Raw genomic sequence first — 6,021 nt, 5'->3', positions numbered from 1 at the left:
ACTCAAATCAGTGAACATATCCAACATATTTACTGTACTGGTTTTGGAAGAAATATCCTTCTGGGTTCAGTTCAGTAGTGGGTTGCTACCCATTCTCCCCAGTTCGCAAGAACCAGTAGTAAACATTTTGAGTAGTTCGGAGAACCAGTAGTAAAAATTCTGCCTGGCCCCGCCCCCAATCTATTGCTGCCTCCCAACTCCCAGCTGATCGGCTAGAAGAAAAAAATCAAGACCCACTTGTCGAAGAAGAGAAAAAAAAAAAAAACAAGACACTATCCTTTAAATTGAGAAGCCAAGAAGCCTCCCAACTGATCGGCTCGCTTCTCAGCCAGGGGATCGCTTGGCAAAGAAGGGGGGGGAACGCTGGCGTTTTAAATTGACAGAGGGGCTAGAAGCTCCTTTCTGCGTCAGCTGAACAACAAATTGGATAAGAGGAGGAATTCTTATATGGTTCAATGTTTTTGAAGTTTTGGGGTTTGTGCAACATGGGCTTTGTGTTTCTAAAAAGGTTTGGGCGATTTCCATTGTGAAGTATCCTGTCTTGAATGAGTTTTCTGCCTGCTTGTAAATGGAGCCGAACTTCCGGCTTCCACTTTCTATGATCTCTAAGCACCGGTAGCTGTTTTCTGCTTACAAAGTTTCCTTTATGCAGCTGGCAGGAATGTGGAATTCCAGGCAGGTTCCTTGCTAGCAGCTTGATTATTCCTTAATTATCTGGGATATTTTATTTGGGAAATGAAGAGGGGGGAGTTTGATTCCTTCCCAGAACAGATTAGTGGGGTGGGGAGGAAATGGGGATTTTGAAGTAACCTTCCCCTGGAGTGGGGAGGGAATGGGGATTTTAGGCTTGCTGTCAAACATCAGCCATAATACTAATGATTGTTTTGAACAATATGCAGGTTGTATTACATGAATGGCTATTTTATATGTGAAATTATGACTGAAACCTATATAGGTTCACACTGTCAGGAAGTTTGTCCTTAGTTTTAGGTTGCTTCTCTCTTTGTTGAGTTTCCATCCATTGCTTCTTGTTTTGCCTTCTGGTGCTTTGGAAAATACTTTCCCCCCCCTTCTTTCTAGCAGCCCCTTAAAAGACTGTTGCCTATCACACTCTTGGGCAAAGCATGTGAGCCATTTCCTCCTTTCAGTGGTCCATGAAAGTGCATCTATAGCAGAGGTCTCTAACCTTGGCCACTTTAAGACAGCAAAGCTGGCTGAGGAATTCTGGGAGTTGAAGTCCATAAGTCTTAAAGTGGCCAGGTTTGGAGACCTCTGATCTATAGTATGTAGATAACAAAGTTGAAAAAAGGTGAACAACATTTTTGCAGAACTAGAGATATGTTGAGGCTGGGTGTAACAAGGAATGGCTGGGAGGGGAGGGGCCAGGCAAGGTACCCCTTGACATGAGAGACATTGAATTGGCCATGCCTACCCAGTCATATGACCATCAAGCCATACCCACTGTCACATGACCATCAAGCCACACCCACTGTCACATGACCATCAAGCCATGCCCACAAAATAAGCCATGCCCACAGAACCTGTAGTAAAAAAATTTAGAACCGCTGGTTCAGTTCCAAGTGGGGAAAAAGACACTGGAAACATGGAGACTGCTTGGAAAGATGGTTTAATGGTGGACAGGATCACATGGTTTGAGTTCCAGAACAGAAAAGGGGGAGAGATGCTGAGCGTGCCTTGGTTTTATGCCCCCTCTGAGCTTTGAACTTCCTGGGGCACAGGAAGAGTATCCTGATTGGTTGTCAGACTCCCAGGGGGTGGGGGTCTTAGCTAGCCTTGCTGGCTGATGTAATCTCCCCAGGTGCCATGTGGTGAGTTTCTGTTGCTAGATGGTCCTATTATATTGCAGATGATGGTCCATTGACAAAGGTAGGTGGGTTGGGTTTCTGCCTCTGGCACATTGACAAAGGTGGGGAGAGGCTGGAAGATGGGAGCTGCTTTGTCTTTAAAACATGTTTCTCCATTTCTCATCCAGGGAAATATATTCTGCCTTTTTAATATTTCCCAAAATATTTCATTCTTCTAGGAGAGGGGTGGGTGCTAACTTCCTACACTGGGTTGGCCTCATACTGGGCAAACAGGACCTGTAGTAGACATAGATTTAGAATAACTTTATTGCCACTTTGAATATACACTAATCGGCATACATTAAAATGAAATTTCATTGCATACAGCTCTCAAAGGGTCACCACCTCCAATATACACTACATTTTTCTCGAAGGCCATCACTCTGCTAAACAAATAATTCCATCAACACTGTCAGACTATTTACTGAATCTGCACTACTATTAATCGTTTCATAGTTCCCATCACCAATCTCTTTCCACTTATGACTGTATGACTATAACTTGTTGCTGGCAATCCTTATGATTTATATTGATATATTGATCATCAATTGTGTTGTAAATGTTGTACCTTCATGAACGTATCTTTTCTTTTATGTACACTGAGAGTATATGCACCAAGACAAATTCCTTGTGTGTCCAATCACACTTGGCCAATAAAATTCTATTCCATTCCATTCCATTCTAAACATGACAAAATAAATAAATAATATATGCATATGCCCACATATATTATGACACAGAGAAACAACACAATCTTACCTGGATGTATACATGTACATGGTGAGAAAAACGAATCTTGCGAGTATACCAGACACATAGCATAGGGAACAAAGCTGTTACAGAATCTGGTAGTCCTGCTAGAAATAGTTCGAAACCTCCTTCCAGAGGGGAGCAACCGAAACAGACCACAAAATCTGTTTAGGGTCTCTAGCAATGCTTTGAGCTCTAAGCACATAGCTCTTATAAGCAGTATCTTGAATAACAGGAAGCGAGCTTCCTATAATCTTCTCAGCTGTCCTTTACCATTCTCTGAGTGGACTTTCTCTCTGAGGCACTGCAGTTTGTTAAAATGCTCTCGATCGATAGAAGGAGAAAGATGTGCTCTCCTTATCTGAAGCAGGAAACGACGGCACTGGTTTGCACGCTTCACTAAGGATGACATGTGGAATAATTGCTCAGTAAGTTACTGAAGGCCTGAAAGTTTATATCATAAGCTTGCTTCTCTGGCCAAATATCATTTCCCCTTTCATTTCACTCTCTGTATTCACCTCCCCAAATCAGGCAAGACTATATAAGTAGATAAGTCTTTGACTTATAATCACAATTGACCCCAAAGTTTCCATTGCTAAGCAAGACAAGTTATTAAATGAGCTTTATCCCATTTTACGACCTTTCTTGCCACAGTTGTTAAGTGAATCACTGCAGTTGTTAAGTTAGTAACATGGTGGTTAAGTGAATCTGGCTTCCCCATTGATTTGGCTTGTCAGAGGTCCAAAAGGTGATTATATGACCCTGGGACACTGCAATCGTCCTAAATATGAACTGGTTTCCAAGTATCCAAAATTTGATCATGTGACTATCGGGATGCTGCAATGGATGTAAGTGTGAAAAATGGGCAGTGCCATTGTAAGTTTGAATGGTCCTAAAAGAATAGTTGTACATAGATGAATACAGGTAGCCTTCGATTTACAATAATTCGTTTAATGACCACTCAAAGTTACAATGGCACTGAAGAAAGTGGCTTATGGCCGTTTTTCACTCTTACAACCATTGCACCGTCCCCATGGTCAGTTGATCAAAACTTGGCAACTAGTTCTTATTTATGACAGTTGCAGTGTCCCAGGATCATGTCATCACCTTTTCCAACCTTCTGAGAACCAAAGTCAATGGGGAAGCTGGATTCACTTAGCAACTGGGTTCCTAACTTAACAACTCTAGTGATTCACTTCACAGCTGTGGCAATGGCTTGGGGCCTGGGTACTTACGGGACCGCCTGCTGCTACCTCATGCCTCCCACCGACCCGTACGCTCACACAGAGAGGGACTTCTCAGGGTGCCGTCCGCCAAACAATGTCGGCTGGCGGCCCCCAGGGGAAGATCCTTCTCTGTGGGGGCTCCTACTCTTTGGAATGAACTTCCCCCTGGTTTACGCCAAATATCGGACCTTCGGACCTTTCGCCGCGAACTGAAAACATATTTGTTTGTTCGCGCGGGGCTCTCTTAAATCGTCTAGATTTTAAATTTAAAGTTTTAAAGTTTTAAATTGGGGTTTTTTAGATTTTATATATTTTAAATTTCTCGGCCAAACTGTATAATAAGTTTTTTAATTTATTTTTAATTGTACATTGTTTATTTTTATCATGGCTGTACACCGCCCTGAGTCCTTCGGGAGAAGGGCGGTCTAGAAATCTAATAAAATAAATAAATAAATAATAATAAGTGAGGTCACCAAATGGAGGAAAAATCACTTAACTGTCTTGTTTATCAACAGAAATTTGGGGCTCAATTGAGGTCGGAAGTCAAGGACTACCTGTACCTGGATAGGGTTTGGCTTTCCATGTCTTAATGACATTTTATTCAGCATTATGGGATTTTTTTGAATTTAAACAGTTTTACAAAGCAGTTGTAAATGAAAAATACCCACAGGATAGTCTATGTAAGATAAACCTATAACTGGGTGATAAATGAAAATGACATTTTACCATTATTTTGAAGGATAATCTATTGCAAGTTACAGAGAATGTTTTTTTCACCAAATACCCGCCTAGCAAGACACAAATGAGATAGGGGTAGATTAAATTAAACGGAAACGGTGGGTGATCCTCTCGTGTTAATACAGGTAATCCTTCACTTACAACAATTCATTTCGTGACCGAAGTTACAACCTCAAGGGTGAAAAAAGTGACTTACGACCGTTTTCATACTTGCAACTGCTGTAGCATCCCCATGGTCACGTGATTTACATTGGGATGCTTGACAACCGACTCACATTTATGATGGTTGCCGTGTCCCGGAGTCATATGATCACCTTTTGTGACCTTCCAACAAGCAAAGTCAATGAGGAAACCAGATTCACTTAACAACCGTGTTACTAATTTAACAGCCGCTGTGATTCACTTAACAAATGTAGCAAGAAAAGTCATAAAAGAGGGCAAAACTCACTTAATAAATTTCTCACTTAACATAAAGTTTGGGCTCAATTGTGGTCGTAAGTTGAGGACTCCCTGTATTAAATTGCACTGCCTCTATCAAGACGCTGAAAGATTTCAATGCTGCTAAAATGCACCGTTGACCATAGACCAAAATTAAGATGAAGTCACTTATTTACTATTACGGCTGAGTGGAGTTGCAACCATTCACTAATAATATACTAAAAATACACTAATGTTGTACCTTGATGAACGTATCTTTTCTTTTATGTACACTGAGAGCATATGCACCAAGACAAATTCCTTGTGTGTCCAATCACACTTGGCCAATAAAAATTCTATTCTATTCTATTCTAATACCTTCTTTAATATTTTTTTTATTTATTTTTATTTATTTGTCAAACACAACAGTATATATAAGTATAAGCATGAAATAACCATGCGAATTGGATACAATCAAAGGGAACATTAGGACAGGAACGGTAGGCACACTGGTGCTCTTATGCACGCCTCTTACAGACCTCTTAGGAATGGGGTGAGGTCAATAGTAGATAGTTTTTGGTTAAAGCTTTGGAGATTTTGGGAAGAGACCACAGAGTCAGGTAGTGCATTCCAGGCATTAACAACTCTGTTACTGAAGTCATATTTTCTACAATCAAGATTGGAGCGGTTTATATTATTTTTATAATATAAAATATATTTTTATTATATATATATTATTATTATATATTATTTTTTTATTATTTTTGACCCGGAAAAAAAATCTATGGAGAGAACAAAAATTCCGAAGAAATCAGGCGGCTTCTTCTGCACGTACGAAGCTACCGAGTTTCCTTCTCTCAACTTGTATTACACTGATAAACAGTAAAGAAAAATCTTTAACGCAGCCTCTATAGAGAAAAAAAAAAACAGCGTCAGATGGAACGTCCTCCGACTCGATAGGGGCACTATTTAAAACCGCACTACAGTAGTCTTCCGCCAGCCTTTCCTTCCGCCGCCCCCCCAGC

The sequence above is a fragment of the Ahaetulla prasina genome, chromosome 1 (assembly GCF_028640845.1).
Source record: "Ahaetulla prasina isolate Xishuangbanna chromosome 1, ASM2864084v1, whole genome shotgun sequence".
NCBI classification, from domain to species: Eukaryota; Metazoa; Chordata; class Lepidosauria; order Squamata; family Colubridae; genus Ahaetulla; species Ahaetulla prasina.
The sequence above is the reverse complement of the archived record's forward strand: the minus strand, read 5'-3'. Positions refer to the sequence as shown.